This window comes from Ruditapes philippinarum, unplaced genomic scaffold, assembly GCF_026571515.1.
Source record: "Ruditapes philippinarum isolate M1 unplaced genomic scaffold, ASM2657151v2 ctg3127_1_1_1_1, whole genome shotgun sequence".
Taxonomy (NCBI): Eukaryota; Metazoa; Mollusca; class Bivalvia; order Venerida; family Veneridae; genus Ruditapes; species Ruditapes philippinarum.
In genome coordinates this window covers 45,494-67,383 of record NW_026866436.1, presented here as the reverse complement: position 1 = coordinate 67,383, position 21,890 = coordinate 45,494, and the positions used below count along the sequence as shown (strand labels likewise).

At 39.6% G+C, this 21,890-nt stretch overlaps 1 long non-coding RNA gene across 1 annotated transcript; it reads right to left on the bottom strand.

Annotated features, from left to right (window-relative positions):
• Positions 1-2,259: 2,259 nt before the first annotated feature.
• Positions 2,260-4,216, bottom strand: LOC132732455 (uncharacterized). Its single transcript, XR_009626049.1, has 2 exons — positions 4,127-4,216; positions 2,260-2,505 (listed from the first exon to the last, which is right to left on the bottom strand). It is a non-coding gene; the product is annotated as an uncharacterized LOC132732455 (long non-coding RNA).
• Positions 4,217-21,890: the final 17,674 nt, after the last annotated feature.

The following is a 21,890-nucleotide window of genomic DNA, read 5'->3' as shown; positions in this document are numbered from 1 at the left end:
GGAATTGCACAGGGTGTTTATTGAAGAATTAATGTTTCTTGTGAGACTCGTTCCGAAATGACCGCTACCGCCAGGTAATTAAAATGAATGGTTACCGATTTTTATCCGCCTGGCGCCTGACATAGTGTTAGGAGTTCGGAGGTGCATGGTATGCAAGCAAAAGGTGTCTCATAAGTCAGAAATTGCTGGCCTTTTCAGTAGGGGTGACACTATAATAAACAAGACCTTCACTTTTTACCTTTTTACTATCTCCCGTTGTGCAAACCACTGTAAAATTATGTTCGTGAAGTACGCGGGCAAACGGGCTGACAGTCTGGCGGGCTAACAGTGTGAACTGGGCGGGCTAGCAGTCTAGCGGGTTAACAGTGTGAACTGGGCGGGCTAGCAGTCAAGCGGGTTAACAGTGTGAACTGGGCAGGCTAGCAGTGAACCGGGATAACAGTGTGAACTGGGCGGGCTGGCAGGCCAGCGGGCTAACATCTAAAACTTTATTGATTGAACATAAAAATGTTATGATACATTACCTGGCAGTATGAACTGGGCGGGCTAACAGTGTAGCGGGCTAGCAGTGTGAACTGGGCGGGCTGGCGGGCCAGCGGGCTAAAATTTAAAACTTTATTGATTGAACATAAAAATGTTATGATACATTACCTGGCAATGTGGAGTGGGCGGGCTAACAGTGTAGCGGGATAGCAGTGTGAACTGGTCGGGCTGGCGGGCCAGCGGGCTAAAATCTTAAACTTTATTGATTGAACATAAAAATGTTATGATACATTACCTAGCAGTGTGAATTCGACGGGCTGACAATGTAGCGGGGTAGCAGTGTGAACTGGGCGGGCTGGCGGCCAGCAGGCTAAAGTCTAAAACTTTATTGATTGAACATAAAAACGTTATGATACATTACCTGGCAGTGTGAAGTGGGCGGGCTAGTAGTGTAGCGGGCTAGCAGTGTGAACTGGGCGGGCTGGAGGGCCAGCGGGCTAAAATCTAAAACTTTATTGATTCAACATTAAAACCTCATGATACATTTCCTAGCAGTGTGAATTGGACGGGCTGACAGTGTAGCGGGCTAACAGTGTGAACTGGGCGGGCTGGCGGGCCAGCGGGTAAAACTCTAAAACTTTATTGATTCAACATGAAAACGTTATGATACATTACCTGGCAGTGTGAACTGGGCGGGCTGGCGGGCCAAGGGGCCAACGGCCTTAAATCTAAAACTTTATTCATTGAACATAAAAACGTTACGATACATTACCTGGCAGTGTGAAGTGGGCAGGCTAACAGTGTAGCGGGATAGCAGTGTGAACTGGGCGGGCTGGCGGGCCAGCGGGCTAAAATCTAAAACTTTATTGATTGAACATAAAAACGTTATGATACATTACCTGGCAGTGTGAAGTGGGCGAGCTAGCAGTGAAGCGGGATAGCAGTGTGAACCGGGCTTGCGGGCCAGCGGACCAGCGGGCTAAAATCTGAAACTTTATTGATTTACATTAAACCTCATGATACATTTCCTTACAGTGTGAATAGGACGGGTTGACAGTGTAGTGGGCTAACAGTGTGAACTGGGTGGGCTAGCGGGCCAGCGGGATAAAATCTAAAACTTAATTGATTGAACATAAAAACATTATGATACATTTCCTAGCAATGTGAATTGGACGGGCTGACAGTGTAGCGGACTAGCAGTGTAAATTGGGCGGGCTGTCGGGCCAGCAGGCTAAAATCTAAAACTTTATAGATTGAACATAAAAACGTTATGATATATTACCTGGCAGTGTGAAGTGGGCAGGCTAGCAGTGTAGCGGGCTAGTAGTGTGAACTCGACGTGCTGGCGGGCCAGCGGGCTAAAATCTAAAACTTTATTGATTGAACATAAAAACGTTATGATACATTACCTGGCAGTGTGAAGTGGGCTGGCTAGCAGTGAAGCGGGCTAGCAGTGTGAACTGGGCGGGCTAACAGTGTAGCGGGCTAGCAGTGTGAACTTGACGGGCTGGCGGGTCAGAGGGCTAAAATCTAAAACTTTATTGATTGAACATAAAAATGTTATGATACATTTCCTGGCAGTGTGAACTGGGCGGGTTAACAGTGTAGCGGTCTAGCAGTGTGAGCTTGGCGGGCTGGCGGGCCAGCGGGCTAAAATCTAAAACTTTAATGAAATGAAAAATAACAGGCCGATAATAGGAAAAATCAAGAAACACGAGAAATCGATATAATAGTGGAATACAGACTGTCAAAATGGTTTTATAACATCATCTCGTATTGTTTTGTTTTTTTTTTGTTTCAGAAACTATAATTCTTTCTTTATCAGCATTATACTTTACATTCTTATCAATTTAAAACTATTTTACCTCCTAAATCAACAATCATATAACGTGTGCCCACAGCTGAAATTCCAAAGGCGTTCGTTTCATTGCAACGTTGGATTTCTGTTTTTATTCCCTGACACCAGACTGACGCTGCCTCGGGCTCGAGTGCTATTACTAGCTGATCATTTGGAATCCCAGCCTGAATTGCAAGAACAGTAATACGTTTTGAAAACATTGTCGAGTATTAAAGTTTACATCTGCAATGAAAACGTGTACATTGGTTACGCAACTTTTATTACAGGGAACAATTAATCTTAGTCCAAACAAGTAAACTGCTGAAAACGTTGAATTATTCTTATAATAAGCGGATGTTAGGGGCGTGGATGATAGATTGCAGTAATCACTTCCATATATGAACAGGCTAAACCTAAAGAGCCCGCAACATTATGAATTTTGACGTTTAAAGCGTTCTTTTTAAAGGATTCTATTTTTCTCTGTTGATTTAAAATGTTGCTGGCTCCGTATAGTTTTAAGTACAGAGATACATTAACGCCCTTAAAAATTCACTAAGAGCGGTGGATGCGATGGTTATGTAACATTTCACGTGAAATTGTCGTGCCAATACATATAAATGGCGTATTGTCCCTCAGTAAACAAGAACCGGTTAAACCGGGTAATGCTCCCCGAATAGCTTCTGGACACAGGAAAGTATATTTTGTAGTGTCAGAGTTATGTCACAGACAAAAGTACAAAGTTCAAAGTGTAAAAAATGAACAAAGGGCAATAACTCCAAAATTAAACAAAGCAGCACTTCTATTCAATGAGTTCAATATTCCTATGGTGATATCTCTTATGGTTTCCTATGGTGATATCTCTTATGGTTTCAGAGTTATGTCGCGGACAAAGTAAAAAGTGAAAATATTAACAAAGGATTAAAAACTCCAAATTAGGCAAGACAGATTTATGGTTCTTTTGCACTGGAGAACTAACTACTTACAAAGTTTCATGTTGATATCTCTTAAAGTTTTAGAGTTATGTCCTAGACAAAGATCAAAGTGTAAAAATGAACAAAGGGCAATAACTCAAAACTTAGGCAAGTATTTTTGCACTGCCATTCTACTCAATGAGATCTATCTACCTACAAAATTTCATGTTTATACATTGTACCTCTATAGTTTTAGAGTAATGTCTCGGTCAAAGCTCAAAGTCTAAAAATGAACAAAGGGAAATAAGTCCAAAATAAAGTAAGGGAGAGTTATGTTTCTTTTGCACATCACTTCTACCTAATGAGATCTATCTACCTACAAAGTTTCACGTTGATACCTTGTTGTTTCAAAGTTATGTCCCGGACAAGAATAAGACGGACGGACAAAGCGCCTTCCGGGAGCATAAAAGTGTATGTCTTCTACAATCAACAACCTAATTTTACAATTTGAGAAACGATTAGAATAAATCATGTTTAACAATTATAATTTTAATTATCTATGCATGTTAAACTCATCAAATATGATAGCATAGGTGTTCAAGGAAAAATGACGTTTACTGAATACAAACCTTACCAAACCAAGCACCAACGCCTCGAAACCCATTAGAGAAAAAAACAGGATAAAGAAATAGAGCGATTCAATGACAAAGCGTTTCAATATGAAATACAGCAGACGAATGAATATTTTAATTTTTATTGATTATACCTATTTATGATTTTGATAGATAAATCATGTAAAAATGTTGATGTTTCTCAGACTTTTAACAAAGTTACAAATACAAAAAAGCTACTTCAGCACCGCAAAGCATCTAATTCATCCAAAATAAAGAAATACCTCAACCGCTGCTTCTCGCATAAATCTTTTAGCCATGTCATCCCAAATAGCAGGAACAGTTAGAACGTAAGTCACATCAGTGTTCTTAAACTAGGTACCCTATTCCGAATTGTTTCCGTAAAGTTGTCCTTTAGAAACTTTATAGCATTAGCAAATACCACTAGTGCTGGCATTTTTCTTCCTGATATGTCCTCGATTGTAGTATATCGATTCAATTTCTGTTAGAAGAAAAGTTCCGCATATTAAAAAGTTTATTCTTGATATATTCCAGACTTACATTTATATAGTTTCATTGCTTTATGTTTTTAGGCAAAAAGAATTCCAAAGTTTGTGTAGATTTAAACATCATGAACTTCAATTTAAGGCTCCTTAATATATATTCCATTGTTTTTTTAATGCATAATTATTAGGTATGGTCAAAAACTACTGTAAATCCAAAAACAAAAAGGTTGATCCATTTGTTATGTAGAGTATAGTTTATGATACTGTGTCTATAAAGCAAGTTTTGTATTTAAATAAATGCTATGAATGCTTGTTTTTGAGCCTTTGAGATCGACTTATTATGTACAATCTTGTTTATCATATGAACACAGATCTGTATGACCAAAGATGACAGAAAATGTTTACGTTAAAATATAAATGTTTTGAAAAAAATCTTGCCTGGTCGTTAAACAATGCCATTTTGAATCTTCGAAAATAATACCAGCCATGCTGCTCATTGTCCCCAACTAGGCGTACAAATTCTGTTTCTGCTTCATAACCAAAATATTTAAACTCTTTTTCCGGTGAAAAGAGAAGACAAGATGACGTCTTTAGGGACGCAAGGGACCCATCGCCAGCAAACCATGTCTGATTTGCATAAACCTTCTCAGGTTCATTAAGTGTAGAATATGCCCAGCCGCTGAATGTTGTCCCTATATCAATTGCAGTAACAATTAACCGTCGCTTCACATGAGTTGCTTTTGACGAATCAGTTGCCATTTGTGCCTGATGAAAGATGAAAGCTATCTGCTTAATCTAAACAATTAATAACCTTCCTTACGTTAACATTTACAATCGACAGCGACTACCAGGTAAATAACTAATTTGATTCAAACATTACAAACCCTAATGAAAATTTTACATTTGGAAGCCTTTGGATTTTCTTCTACCTGAAACATACAGTTATAGAAATAAAATGCTTCCAATTGTTTCAGGTTTTTTTTTAAAGTAAGGAATCTTCAACAATCGGAACGCCTCGGGTTTTATTTATTAAAAACCTCGGATATAATACGTATTAAACGCAGTTTTTACTACGTAGTTTTCGATACAAACAAAAATAAAATTCAATGTGTAATATTTGATAATGTATAAAGAATGTATATATTTGTCATCCAAAGGGAAAAGAAGCCTATTTCACTAAAAGTAATGATTATGAAAAGTGTCTGACAATCATAATTTAAAAAATGCCCACTGATAGGCAATTATTACCAAACCTGAAAAAAATATCAACATGTAAACATTTTGTACTTACGGTTATACAACCATTATAAAAGGAATCTAAACATTATTCTTTTTTTATGTGTAAATTTACTTAATTTAGGTAGACTTTTTTCAATATAAGAAGTATAAAGCTCCCAGCATTAAATTGATCTTTGTTTTCATTGTTAGTTTCTTAGTGTAGGTTAGACCTAAAACCGTACTTATTTTGTTTATTCTTACTATTGTTTCAAGGTCCCTGTCTTAAGATTGACGGATAGGGTCGAAAAATGCGATTAATGTTTCAATACCTCATCGCTCTGGCTTACAAATTGTTTAAACTTTAAACTAGAACTGTCGCTGAATGCAATTCATACCCTACCAATGTCCTTGACAGAAGACGACTTTGAAAGGCGGTTAAGGGAATAACTTTTGTAGCACAAGTACATACACACAAAAAGTAATGATCTCTGGTGAAAAAAAAAAACAAATTGTACAGGTAATAGTATAAATATATATTGGCAAATCAGGTTCGAAACAGTTACAAAAAACTTTCATTTTCCCAATGTACTAAAACAAACAAGAGTTAAAAAGCATAATTATGTTAAAATGTAATTAACAGTGGAAAAACTTTGCATACTGAGCTTACTTGTGACCGTTTATGTATTATATAGTTTCAAGTGAATGTCTGTTCTAGTTTTAGAACAGTTAAGTATTTATGGTTATATCAGAACATTTCTAAGCCTAAAAGAGGCATAACTTGTGTCATAATTCAATGCCATTGTAGAGTTTTTGCAGATAACCTTGTTGAGGTTAACATTTGAGTTTAAAGAAAATTCTTCTATTAGTAAAGGATTTATAGAGCGTATGCAAATTTGAAGACTTAAAAAGGGGCATAACTTTGTCAAAATGTAATACAGAGTTATAAAACTTGACCTGCATATCTAAATGGTGACATTTACATATATTTAAAGTTCCAAGCAAAAACATTTTTTCTTTCAGAAACATTCAAATACATGCTAAAATTTTCTTAGTCAATTATTTACCTTCAAGTGTGACCTTGACCTTAATCCGGCAAAGGGGTAACATGGGTTCTACAGATAATCTTGTTGAGGTGAATATTTGAGCCAAGATTGAATAAAATCTTTCAATTATTGAAGGACTAACACAGCGGACACAACATTCTGTCTAATATTTGATTGATTTATATTTGACCTTCAATTTTGATTTGACCTTGAGCTGACTCACTGGCAACAAGGGTTCGACATGCACATCCCCTAGTTGGATGAACATTTGAGCCAAGTTTGAAGAAAATCCTTCAATTGGTATAGGATTAATAGAGCGGACACGAAAATGGAGACGGACGGACGTACGGACCGACCGACGCGACTAACCGAATCCATTATAGCCCCCTCCCCCCCCCTAAACACACATTTTGTGGTGGGGGTATAATAACGAAAATCATTTAACGCTACACTAGTCTTAATAAGCGTGCACTATATTTACGATGTAATCATCAATATACATATGATTACAATGGCAATTTTGTTAAAAACTAAAACAGCAGTGCAACGTCTAAAATATACTTCTGTCTGGAACAAAATGACTACATATTCAAGAGCATAACAACAACAACTAAACTGCCATAGAATAAGTTTGCTCATTTACTGAAATACACAATCAAACAAAGATATAAGAATAATACCGGTTTCATTTGAAAACAAATCAATATTGAATCACAAACAAGTACGCTAAATCTAATATATACATGTTCGATGTTTTATGAATTTAAAAAACAGCATTCATTACATAATATGAATTTTACATAATATACAACACGAAAAATATGATAAAGTACTTACATGGATATCCTTTAAAATTTGAACTTGAACAGATAATATAATTATCTAAACTAGGTTAAACAAACAGTTTTGCTTTTCACTTCCTATTCCGATGAAATTTTACAATAACAATTGCAGTTGAATGTGCAATTAAACGTCCTACTTTTTGTGCGTTCATGCGAAAGCCATTTCTACACTGACAAATTTATTGAACAATGCAAATATTGTAAAAGGTCATGATCATTTTATAAATATAATTTTAAATCAAATGTTTATAATTTTTGCAGAAAGAATTTAATCTGATATTATGTATGTAAAACTTACATAAGAATATTTTTTTGAAAACTAAAACATTGCACTCATAATGAATACGGGAGAAGTGAATAGTGTACCGATTTACCGATTTAGTGGTGTAAGCTAACTTAAAGTACAGACAGAATTTTGTCTTACTTTGTCAGTCACATATAATAATTATATATTTATGGTCATATATATTTTATGCAACAATTTGAAGAAAAAACACATTGCTGTTAATTTTTAGAAAAAAAAGAAGAAGAAATCCTGCATAATGTAGGGCTAAATGGCCGCTATAGTCAGGGACTACATAAAGCACCAGCAACATAAGGAACTATCCCTAACGATAAATCCGGATCGAGAGGTCGAAGGTTGGAATTGCACAGGGTGTTTATTGAAGAATTAATGTTTCTTGTGAGACTCGTTCCGAAATGACCGCTACCGCCAGGTAATTAAAATGAATGGTTACCGATTTTTATCCGCCTGGCGCCTGACATAGTGTTAGGAGTTCGGAGGTGCATGGTATGCAAGCAAAAGGTGTCTCATAAGTCAGAAATTGCTGGCCTTTTCAGTAGGGGTGACACTATAATAAACAAGACCTTCACTTTTTACCTTTTTTACTATCTCCCGTTGTGCAAACCACTGTAAAATTATGTTCGTGAAGTACGCGGGCAAACGGGCTGACAGTCTGGCGGGCTAACAGTGTGAACTGGGCGGGCTAGCAGTCTAGCGGGTTAACAGTGTGAACTGGGCGGGCTAGCAGTCAAGCGGGTTAACAGTGGTGAACTGGGCAGGCTAGCAGTGAACCGGGATAACAGTGTGAACTGGGCGGGCTGGCAGGCCAGCGGGCTAACATCTAAAACTTTATTGATTGAACATAAAAATGTTATGATACATTACCTGGCAGTATGAACTGGGCGGGCTAACAGTGTAGCGGGCTAGCAGTGTGAACTGGGCGGGCTGGCGGGCCAGCGGCTAAAATTTTAAAACTTTATATTGATTGAACATAAAAATGTTATGATACATTACCTGGCAATGTGGAGTGGGCGGGCTAACAGTGTAGCGGGATAGCAGTGTGAACTGGTCGGGCTGGCGGGCCAGCGGGCTAAAATCTTAAACTTTATTGATTGAACATAAAAATGTTATGATACATTACCTAGCAGTGTGAATTCGACGGGCTGACAATGTAGCGGGGTAGCAGTGTGAACTGGGCGGGCTGGCGGCCAGCAGGCTAAAGTCTAAAACTTTATTGATTGAACATAAAACGTTATGATACATTACCTGGCAGTGTGAAGTGGGCGGGCTAGTAGTGTAGCGGGCTAGCAGTGTGAACTGGGCGGGCTGGAGGGCCAGCGGGCTAAAATCTAAAACTTTATTGATTCAACATTAAAACCTCATGATACATTTCCTAGCAGTGTGAATTGGACGGGCTGACAGTGTAGCGGGCTAACAGTGTGAACTGGGCGGGCTGGCGGGCCAGCGGGTAAAAACTCTAAAACTTTATTGATTCAACATGAAAACGTTATGATACATTACCTGGCAGTGTGAACTGGGCGGGCTGGCGGGCCAAGGGGCCAACGGCCTTAAATCTAAAACTTTATTCATTGAACATAAAAACGTTACGATACATTACCTGGCAGTGTGAAGTGGGCAGGCTAACAGTGTAGCGGGATAGCAGTGTGAACTGGGCGGGCTGGCGGGCCAGCGGGCTAAAATCTAAAACTTTATGATTGAACATAAAAACGTTATGATACATTACCTGGCAGTGTGAAGTGGGCGAGCTAGCAGTGAAGCGGGATAGCAGTGTGAACGGGCTTGCGGGCCAGCGGACCAGCGGGCTAAAATCTGAAACTTTATTGATTTACATTAAACCTCATGATACATTTCCTTACAGTGTGAATAGGACGGGTTGACAGTGTAGTGGGCTAACAGTGTGAACTGGGTGGGCTAGCGGGCCAGCGGGATAAAATCTAAAACTTAATTGATTTGAACATAAAAACATTATGATACATTTCCTAGCAATGTGAATTGGACGGGCTGACAGTGTAGCGGACTAGCAGTGTAAATTGGGCGGGCTGTCGGGCCAGCAGGCTAAAATCTAAAACTTTATAGATTGAACATAAAAAACGTTATGATATATTACCTGGCAGTGTGAAGTGGGCAGGCTAGCAGTGTAGCGGGCTAGTAGTGTGAACTCGACGTGCTGGCGGCCAGCGGGCTAAAATCTAAAACTTTTATTGATTGAACATAAAAACGTTTATGATACATTACCTGGCAGTGTGAAGTGGGCTGGCTAGCAGTGAAGCGGGCTAGCAGTGTGAACTGGGCGGGCTAACAGTGTAGCGGGCTAGCAGTGTGAACTTGACGGGCTGGCGGGTCAGAGGGCTAAATCTAAAACTTTATTGATTGAACATAAAAATGTTATGATACATTTCCTGGCAGTGTGAACTGGCGGGTTAACAGTGTAGCGGTCTAGCAGTGTGAGCTTGGCGGGCTGGCGGGCCAGCGGGCTAAAATCTAAAACTTTAATGATTGAACATAAAAATGTTATGATACATTTCCTAGCAGTGTGAATTGGACGGGCTGACAGTGTAGCGGGCTAGCAGTGTGAACTGGGCGGGCTGGCAGTGTGAACTGGGCGGGCTGGCGGGCAGCAGGCTAAATTCTAAAACTTTATTGATTGAACATAAAAGCGTTATGGTACATTACCTGGCAGTGTGAAGTGGGCGGGCTAGCAGTGTGACCTGGGCGGGCTGGAGGGTCAGCGAGCTAAAATCTAAAACTTTATTGATTGAACATAAAAACGTCATGATACATTTCCTTGCAGTGTGAATTGGACGGGCTGACAGTGTAGCGGGCTAGCAGTGTGAACTGGGCGGGCTGGCGGGCCAGCAGGCTAAAATCTTAAACTTTATTGATTCAACATTAAAACCTCATGATACATTTCTTAGCAGTGTAGTTAGACGGGCTGACAGTGTAGCGGGCTAGCAGTGTGAACTGGACGGGCTGGCGGGCCAACGGGCTGAAATTTAAAACTTTATTGATTGAACTTAAAAACGTTACGATACATTACCTGGCAGTGTGAAAAGGGCAGGCTAACAGTGTACCGGGCTAGCAGTGTGAACTGAGCGGTCTTGTGGGCCAGCGGGCTGAAATCTAAAACTTTATTGATTGAACATAAAAACGTTATGATGTACATTACCTGGCAGTGTGAAGTGGGCGGGCTAGCAGTGTAGCGGGCTAGCAGTGTGAACTGGGCGGGCTGGCGAGCCAGCGGTACAGCGGGATGAAATCTAAAACTTTATTGATTCAACATTAAAACCTCATGATATATTTCCTAATAGTGTGAATAGGACGGGCTGACAGTGTAGCGTGATAACAGTGTGAACTGTGCGGGCTGGCGGGCCAGCGGGCTTAAATCTAAAACTTTATTGATTGAACATAAAAACGTTAAGATACATTTCCTAGCAGTGTGAAGTGGGCGGGCTAACAGTGTAGCGGGGCTAGCAGTGTGAAATGGGCGGACTAAAGCAGTGTAGCGGGTAAGCAGTGTGGACTGGGGGGGGGGGGCTGGCGGGCCAGCGGGTTAAAATCTAAAACTTTATTGATTGAACATAAAAATATTATGATACATTACCTGGCAGTGTGAACTAGGCGGGCTAACAGTGTAGCGGGTTAACAGTGAAAACTGGGCGGGCTGGTGGGCCAGCGGGCTAAAATTTAAAACTTTATTGATTGAACATAAAAATGTTATGATACATAACCTAGCAATGTGAATTGGACGGGCTGACAGTGTAGCGGGCTAGCAGTGTGAACTGGGCGGGCTGGCGGACCAGCGGGCTAAACTCTAAAACTTTATTGATTCAACATAAAAACGTTATGATACATTACCTGGCAGTGTGAAGTGGGCGGGCTAGCAGTGTAGCGGGCTAGCAGTGTAGCGGGCTAGCAGTGTGAACTGGGCGGGCTGGCGGGCCAGCGGGCTAAAATCTAAAATTTTATTGATTCAACATTAAAACCTCATGATACATTTCCTAACAGTGTGAATAGGACGGGCTGACAGTGTAGCGGGCTAGCAGTGTGAACTGGGCGGGCTGGCGGGCCAGCGGGCTAAAATCTAAAACTTTATTGATTCAACATAAAAACGTTATGATACATTTACTAGCAGTGTGAAGTGGGCGGGCTAGCAGTGTGAACTTGGCGGGCCAGCGGGCTAAAATCTAAAACTTTATTGATTGAACATAAAAACGTTATGATACATTACCTGGCAGTGTGAAGTGGGCGGGCTAACAGTGTAGCAGACTAGCAGTGTGAACTGGGCGGGCTTGCGGGCCAGCGAGCTAAACTTTAATACTTAATTGTATCAACATGAAAACCTGATGATATATATTTCTTAGAAATGTGACAATATGAAAACCTCATGATACATTTCTAAGAAGTGTGAAGTGGGAGGGCTGGCGTGTTCATGATTCATTAACTGAAGTCGGCGTTTTTTCATCATGGCAAAGAAACAGGCACAGTTATCGACTTACAAAAGGATTTAAACCAAAACCTTTGTACTCGAGCCAACTTCTGGCGAACTGGTTAATATACCGGACTCTCAGTCCAGGGGCAGAGATTTTTCTGGGGTCACTCCTGTCAAATATTCCGTATTAAATTTAAACCATGGTCTCAACCAACCAGGGATGGTTATGGAACTGGCATCTTTTGTTTTAATAGCAAAATGTAGACATTTTTAAAACTCCTAATCCTTTACACTTAATTTAAGTGCTTTGACCGAGTAAACACAGCCTTTGCGAACATCGTAGATCCACATCAGTCGGTGCGCATTTGCGCCGTCTGCCAAGAATCTACACTGTTTACTGCCCAACTAGTATGATTCTACTGTCCAGGCACCGAACATTGTGGAACCTGATCAACCGGCTCTTTTTGTCGCCTATTGATATAACTCAAAAACGAGAACGGTGACCCAAAATTCTTTTTGCTAAATATGTTTCTGTTTTCATATTTTAACAACATGCCAAGTTTAAAGAAATTTTATTGAACAGTTTTAATTTTGCCTATATGCCTATATGAAAACTCCCGAAAACGTCATTAAGGGTTAAAAATAAAATATCAACCATAAGAGTTTTTGTCGTCTTTTTATTAATAAAAAGTTTCTGCGCCGATGGCAACAGTTGCTTCTCTGTGATCAGAATTCTGATTTTCATTTTTTCAATACGGGCGTTGGCAAGAAAATACAAGAAAATACGAGTTTGTTATCGTATTATATTTTCAATTTTATAGAACCTATGCTGCGAAGCCCCCGGAAGCTCATGTTAAAATTATGCATTTTCATGCCGATTGAGGTCCATAAAATTACAAATTGAAGTCAGAAGGAATTAAATATTATCATTATAAGAACATTTTATGTAATGATATGAGTTGTGTTAATATGTGACGTCTTAGATATAATTGCTAGGTCGTATAATAATATTTCAAGGTATTTGATAAACGTTATATAAGGATATACATTGAATAAACAGACGCAAACAAATGACGTGTACGCTTTTACTAGTCAGCATATAAAAGTGACAAACACAAATTTATCTACAACAACGTCAGCCTAGATCACCCTGTCTCTATGGATCTGCAAAAGTCCTAAGCCAGAGAGATGACCAGTGGTCATCTTTGAGCGCTAGAAAGTCTTTAGCCTTTTCCAGCTGATGAATGAACGATCAGCACTGGCATTGCTGGAAGGAAATGCAGACACTTGTTAACATTTGGATAAAACTCTGTCGGTATATCTAACAGCCCAGATTCTATAATAAACGGAGACTGCAACAGTGAAGTCTCGCACCGATTTACAGAAAATAATGTGTTTTCTTCATTTTTAGATTGTTTTTTCTCCATTGAAATATCGTTACTTACTAAAATCTAAAAATGTTATCAGTTACTACGTAGCGATGAGTATTATCTTAAATTACTTTTGTCTGCTCAATGTTCTCGTAGCAGTCGAACTTCTGGTATCACCTCTGTTTCTCGAGCTTTGATGAAAACGGTCGTTCATGGCCGTCATTTTCTTATACGGCAAACTGATTTCTTTTTAGGCTAATATGCTAAATATCACACTGAAAAGTGTCCTTCGCATTTGTGAAATATTGCAAATTTTCATTTCTCAGTGTGATATCTAGCATACTCATTTTTTTATATATACAGTAAATTTTTGTTATTTGTTTGTTTTTTTCCCCCTTTTTTAATTTATAAGAGAGTCGACATACATAATGCCATTACAATAAAACGCATAGAAAATTATCTTATTATTACAGATACTATGATATATACATAACATGTATAGGCTCTCACATGAGTTGTCATTGATGTAAAAATATGATGTAAAACGATTAAAAGAAAAAGTTGCAAACCTTTGATGAGAGTTTAAGATATTTTTAAGTCATGCCAACTTATGTAAGTTTCATTTTTATTACACAATAAATCGTATTCAAATTTGTATAAATAAATACAGTTAAATAAAAGTAATATCAATTTTCTTTTTCAAAGAGTTCAATCAAATTTAATAATGATCACACACGGATACATCTTTCAGATATATTTGTGTGGGACTTTATAATTTGCCAATAAGTAACTGATGAAAGAAATTATAAAAGAGTAGTACTTAAAAGTAAAAAAATGCCTTTGAGACATAAAAATAAAAGAATTCTGGGGCATACTGGGCCTTTGAGGTTATACTTTAGGAGCGTCACTGAAAAAGAAAACAACGACAACAAACACAAGAAAAACGTTTTTACTGTTATATAGGTACATATTTTTCTTCTTGTGCATTTTTTGCGATTACTACTGTGTAACAGTTAAAGGGATTTAGTATTTTGTATGGAAGTCAAAATACTACTTTGTTTACATTTTGCTACTTTTATGACAAATAGTTTCGCATTAAGCGCTACTTTCTTCGTTAGAAGCATTTAACAAGCTCTGAAACTATTATTTAAATGTTTTAAAGCAGCACACCTCCAAATTCATGCTACTAGTAAATTTCATGAAAATTTGAAAATGTATTTAACGCTTTAATATTGTAAAGTTACCAAAATAATGCAATTTAGACATTATCAATGCCACTTACAACCTATGTAAATTACTATAAACAGGTCAAAATATGCAAAAATAGCCCTTACTGCGTTCGTAACGCAATAACATTAAATTTTAGTTATACATACTTAAAAATTCGGTCATTAATAGCACATTACATGTAAAGTTTTACTAGAATTTTGAATCTTTACTGTATACCTTTCCTAAAATCTTACTGCATGTACACTTTTCTCAGGTTTGATTTTATCGAAATAGTTTTGCTCATTTGGAGGCGTGCAGCTTTAAAACTTGATCTTGATCATGTTTCTCCTTCTTAAAAAAGTAACAATATATTCATTTCTGAGGCATAATTGTCCGTTTTCTCGAAAGAATAAAACGTGGTTTTAACAAGCGACGTCGTTTGATTGATCTTTCTGGCACTCCCAATGCAAACGTTTTAACGAACACATTAATGGACAGTGAAACTCTATAAAGTTTATCTGTTCCTGAGAACATTAGCTATTTGCTCCATGGGCGCCGCATCATTGGCCTCGTCGGCGTTACAGCCAAAGAATGGAGCGGCGTTGCAGGTCTCCACAATTGTTTTGCTGTTAATCTTGCCACATACAGTAACTCGTTCTGTATGTCGGACGAAGTGTATTTCGAGCAAGCATTACCTCCGTTAGAACCGTATTATGCTTCATGTAGTTCTTTATGGATTAATACTCTTTACGTTATATTATTATTGGAACTTATTAGATCTACCGATGTATATCTATATTCGAATCAATGATATAATTAGAGCTAGATTTATATAAATGTTGGAACCATGCCTCAAAACACTCCAACACCACCCACGTCTATACCCTTTAGTTTTCTCACCGTTTTTCGTAAATTTGAGTTTTCGTTTTCCTGGATCAATGTTACGCACGTGCGTAGGTGCGTAACGCTAGCTACGCCCCTGCCTTTGATTTGGTTATAATTCAATGTATCTATTGACACCAGAGATGTTAATAGTCTTACCACATTTCAGAAACTTTTGCATACGATTTGTATTGAGCGATTCTTAACGATTTGTATTTTACTCGCAAAATATATCTATAAAATATCACACAGCAATTGCTCCATGAAGTACTGAAACCAAAACTGTTATACTTCAAGCCCAGCCAATTGCATGTAAAATCCCCACATAGTGAGGAAACTCTGATGATACATCTGTCGGTATAAGTATGCCGTCGCTTTGTGGTTTTTCACAATTTGACATTCGTAATATAGTGCAGGAAGTACAGAAGATGGCCCATTTCAGAAGCATACCTGGATCTTTTAAGTGTCAGGTGTAATGTACCGATACACGGGACCTCGCTTTAAAGTCCCATCAAAAAGACTGTTGGTAATGTTAGGGAGGAACGGGGGATCGAACTCAAACCCCTTGATTATATATACAAATGTATGTATTTAACCACCAGACCACAGATCCGCTCCTAAATAAATCGCTAGATTCCTAGATGTCCTTATGCTTATGGACAAGCTTCTGTCATTGCACGAAGTATACACCTTTGTATGTACCTCTGGTGCATCTTCTGCTTCACTACATGAGGTTCTACATTCAACTGCCATACTACTAAAATCTTATGTTGTAGTGTTTTTTTTTTCTGTTTTAGTTAATATCGTTTTTTTCTGTATACCATGCATCACTTAAATATCAATACTGAGTGTACTCTCAAGGATCGTGTATACTATATGAAACAAGCATTGTTAGCCCGCCGAGTTCACACTGCTAACACATGCATCATAACGCTTTAGTGTTAAAATAATTAAGTATGGAATATAGACCACTAGACTGCTAACACGCTACACTGTAAGTTCACCGAGCTTATACTGCTAGAAAATGTATCATAAGGTTTTTATGTTGATTCAATTAAGTTTAAAGTTTAGCCCGCTGCCACGCCAGCCCGCCCAGTTCACACTGCTAGCCCGCTACATTGTCAGCCCGCCCACTTCACACTGCTAGGAAATGAATCAAATGGTTTTAATGTTGATTCAATAAAGTTATAAAATTTAGCCCGCTGGCCCGCCAGCCCGCCGAGTTCACACTGCTAGCCCGCCACACTGTTAGCCCGTCCATTTCACACTGCCAGGGAATGTATCATAACGTTTTCATATTCATTCATTAAAGTTTTAGAGTTTATCCCGCTGGCCCGCCAGCCCCGCCCAGTTCACACTGCTAGCCCGCTACACTGTTAGCCCGCCCACTTCACACTGCTAGGAAATTTATCATGAGGTTTTAATTTGATTCAATTAAGTATTAGAGTTTAGCACGCTGGCCCGCCAGCCCGCCCAGTTCACTCCGAGCCCGCTACACTGTAAGCCCGCCTAGTTCACACAGCTAGGAAATGAATAATGTGGCTTTTATGTAGATTCAATTAAGTATTAAAGTTTATCCCGCTGACCCGCCAGCCCGCCCAGGTCACACTGCTAGCCCGCCACACTGTCAGCCCGCCCACTTCACACTGCCCGGTAATGTATTATAACGTTCTCATGTTCAATTACATGTAGTTAAGTTTTAAATTTTAACCCGCTGGCCCGCCAGCCCGTCCAGTTCACACTGCTAGCCCACTTTACTGTAAGCCCGCCCACTTCACACTGCTAGGAAATGTATCATGTGTTTTTAATGTGATTGAATTAAATATTAAAGTTTTCCCGCTGGCCCGCCAGCCAGCCCAGGTCACACTGCCAGCCCGCTACACTGTTAGCTCGCCCATTTCACACTTCCAGGTAATGTATCATAACGTTTTCATGTTGAATCAGTGAAGTTTTAGATATTAGCCCGCTGGCCCGCCAGCCCGCCCAGTTCACACTGCTAGCCCGCTACACTGTCAGCCCGCCCACTTCACACTGCCAGGTAATGTATTATAACATTTAATGTTCAATCAATAAAGTTTTAGATTTTAGCCCGCTGGCCCGCCATCCCGCCAAGTTCACACTGCTAGCCCGCTACACTGTCAGTCCGTCCAATTCACACTGTTAGGAAATCTATCATGGGGTTTAAATGTTGAATCAATAAAGTATTAGATTTTAGCCCTCTGGCCCGCCAGCCCGCCCAGTTCACACTGCTAGCCCGCTACACTATTAGCCCGCCCACTTCATACTGCAAGGTAATGTATCATAACGTTTTTATGTTCAATCAATAAAGTTTTAGATTTAAACCCGTTGGCCCACCATCCCGCCCAGTTCACACTGCTAGCCCGCTACACTGTCAGCCCGTCCAATTCACACTGCTAAGAAATGTATCATGAGGTTTTAATGTTCAATCAATAAAGTTTTAGATTTTAGCCCGCTGACCCGCCAGCCCGCCCAGTTCACACTGCTAGCCCGCCAGCCCGCCCCAGTTCACACTGCTAGCACGCTACACTGCTAGCCTGCCCACTTCACACTGCCAGGAAATGTATCATTATGATAACGTTTTTTATGTTCAATCAGTAAAGTTTTAGATTTTAGCCTGCTGGCCCGCCAACCCGCCCAGTTTACACTGCTAGCCCGCTACACTGTTAGCCCGCCCACTTCACACTGCCAGGTAATGTATCATAACATTTTTATGTTCAATCAATAAAGTTTTAAATTTTAGCCCGCTGGCCCGCCAACCCGCCCAGTTCACACTGCTAGCCCGATACAATGTCAGCCCGTCCGATTCACACTGCTAGCCCGCTACACTGTCAGCCCGTCCAATTCACACTGTTAGGAAATGTATCATTGGGATTTGATATTGAATCAATAAAGTTTTAGATTTTAACCCGTTGGCCCGCCAGCCCGCCCAGTTCACACTGCTATCCCGCTACACTGTCAGCCCGTCCAATTCACACTGTTAGGAAATGTACCATAGGGTTTTATTGTTGAATCAATAAAGTTTTAAATTTTAGTCCGCTGGCCCGCCAGCCCGCCCAGTTCACACAGCTAGCCCGATACACTGTCAGCCCGTCCGATTCACACTACTAGCCCGCTACACTGTCAGCCCGTCCAATTCACACTGTTAGGAAATGTATCATTGGGATTTAATATTGAATCAATAAAGTTTTAGATTTTAACCCGTTGGCCCGCCAGCCCGCCCAGTTCACACTGCTATCCCGCTACACTGTCAGCCCGTCCAATTCACACTGTTAGGAAATGTATCATAGGGTTTTATTGTTGAATCAATAAAGTTTTAGATTTTTATCCGTTGGCCCGCCAGCCCGCCCAGTTCACACTCCTAGCCCGCTACACTGTCAGCCCGTCCAATTCATACTGCTAGGAAATGTATTATGCGGTTTAAATATTGAATCAATAAAGTTTTAGTTTAAAGCCCGCTGGCCCGCCAGCCCGCCCAGTTCACACTGCTAGCCCGCTACACTGCTAGCCCGCCCATTTCACACTGCCAGGTAATGCATCATAACGTTTTTATTTTCAATCAATAAAGTTTTAGATTTTAGCCCGCTGGCCCGCTAGCCAGCCCAGTTCACACTGCTATCCCGCTACACTGCTATCCCGCCCACTTCACACTGCCAGGTAATGTATCATAATATTTTTAAGTTCAATCAATAAAGTTTTAGATTTTAACCCGCTGACCAGCCAGCCCGCCCATTTCACACTACTAGCCCGCTACACTGTTAGCCCGCCCACTTCACACTGCAGGTAATGTATCATAACACACTGCCAGGTAATGTATCATAACATTTCTATGTTCAATCAATAAAGTTTTAGATTTTAGACCGCTTTCCCGCCAGCCCGCACAGTTCACACTGCTAGCCCGCTACACTGTCAGTCTGTCCTATTCACACTGTTAGGAAATGTATCACGAGGTTTTATGTTGAAGCAATAAAGTATTAGATTTTATCCCGCTGGCCCGCCAGTCCGCTTAGTTTACGCTGCTAGCCCGCTACACTGCTAGCCCGCCCATTTTACACTGCCAGGTAATGTATCATAACGTTTTTATGTTCAATCAATAAAGTTTAAGATTTTAGCCCGCTGGCCCGCCAGCCCGCCCAATTCACACTGCTATCCCGCTAGACTGTTAGCCCGTCCACTTCACACTGTCAGGTAATGTATCATAACATTTTTATGTTCAATCTATAAAGTTTTAGATTTTATCCCGCTGGCCCGCCAGCCCACCCAGTTCACACTGCTAGCCCGCTAGACTGCTAGCCCGCCAAGTTCACACTGTTAGCCCGCTAGACTGCTAGCCCGCCCAGTTCACACTGTAAGCCCGCTAGACTGTTAGCCCGCCCAGTTCACACTGTTAGCCCGCTAGGCTGCTATCCCGCCATGTTCACACTGTTAGCCCGCTAAACTGCTATCCCGCTCAGTTCATACTGTTAGACCGCTAGAGTGCTAGCCCATTAGCCCGCATACTTCACGGACATTGTAAAATTATACATCTGGTTTGGATCGTGAAAGAAATGATTTACGACAATGTTCAAAACTCGTTCTTTTCGTGATTAAAAAGTGTTGATTTTGCTTATATCTAAATTACGGCGTAAATAATCAATTTTTTTTTAAATTATTTAATGCTATCACGGCTTTTGTAAGGTAAATGTCAAAATCACGCCTTGTGCGCGTAAGAAATATTTTCAAGTTTCATGACCATGATCCTAGTTAAAATATTGTTGATGCTACACGCGACACAAGTTGACATTTTCCGATTTTACTATGTCAAGGGTAATTACTCTGGTATGACTGCCCGAATTGACATGCGAAATCCCAGATGTACCATAAAGTTATGCTGACCAACGTTCATGTAATATTTCATGACCCCTAACGTAAGTATTTATGGATTATCAAAGACCCTAGGACGGACAAAGACACATATTCAGGCACAGGTGCACGGACAAGTAAAACGTTTAAATCCCTCCTTCGCCTCAGAGTGAGGGCATACAAAGTCGATATGTTGTCTTCAAGTCAAAACATAATATTATTATATGATCTCAATATAGCTGCAATCTCATTGGCCCAAACAGTAGTCAACAGAACTTTTTACAGAATCATATTCGCTTGGTGTGGTATCATATTCACTGGTTGTATTGGATTTTCTAAGTCTAACAATAGGCTGAGAGTCATATTTAAAGAATGATATTTAAATATAATTGTTGCGTTTATTTCTTTATGGTATATTTCTCGATTAAAATATCATTACTTTACAATTACAGTTAAAGGTAACACCGCAATGATGAGTATAAACTTTAATTACCTTTGTATGCGCAGCGTTGCAAAGTTGTTGTACGCCTTTCACGTGCGTCTTTTTCCCAAGCTTCAACGAAACAGGCAAAATTGTACATGTATAAAGTTGTACTCTTTTTTTTAAATTCTGATAGCATTTTCATATAATAAAACAGTTATTGACTAATGTGCTATTGAATATGATGGTGATATTCACCGGCAGAAAGTCAAATTGACTTTGGCTATCGCCTCGGTCAATATGTCATCTGCCGGTGAATACCACATCGTATTCAATGGCACACTAGTCAATAATTGTATAATAATGTTCAAAATATGGCGCACACGATTTCGACTCATTGAAAATAATGATGTTGCTGTTGATGATGTTGATGATGATGTCTTATAAACGTTGATGAAGGTAGGTTAAAATGGCGATGATAATGTTAGTTAATTGTGTAAAAGGTGTATACATATACAGTCAGGCATTTACTACCAAGTTGCAGAAACATATATGGCACATAAACACAGCTGTGATTAATTCGGCTGAATATGTCCCACACGTGTGACATATACGGTCCGACAAACCTTGTACATGCCAGGGATCACAATAATTGTAGACGTATCAAAAAAGGTTGAAGTATTAAGTACTGCAAAATATATCAAGGGGTATTTCAATTGTATCTGGCCTGTACTATCAATTTTATAGTTAACCAATTTCCTACTTAATCACGGAATGTCTTTTATTTGTTGTAGTATGACCTCATACATTTGTTAAGCATCTGCAGACGTTATATCAGTCAAGTACATTAGTACCATTGTCTGTCAATGTCTCCTCGAGATAAGAATATATCATACTCGTAATAAATTTATCTTCCCCTATCACAATATTTTTGAACGTCACTTTCATTTTTTGTATGATCATG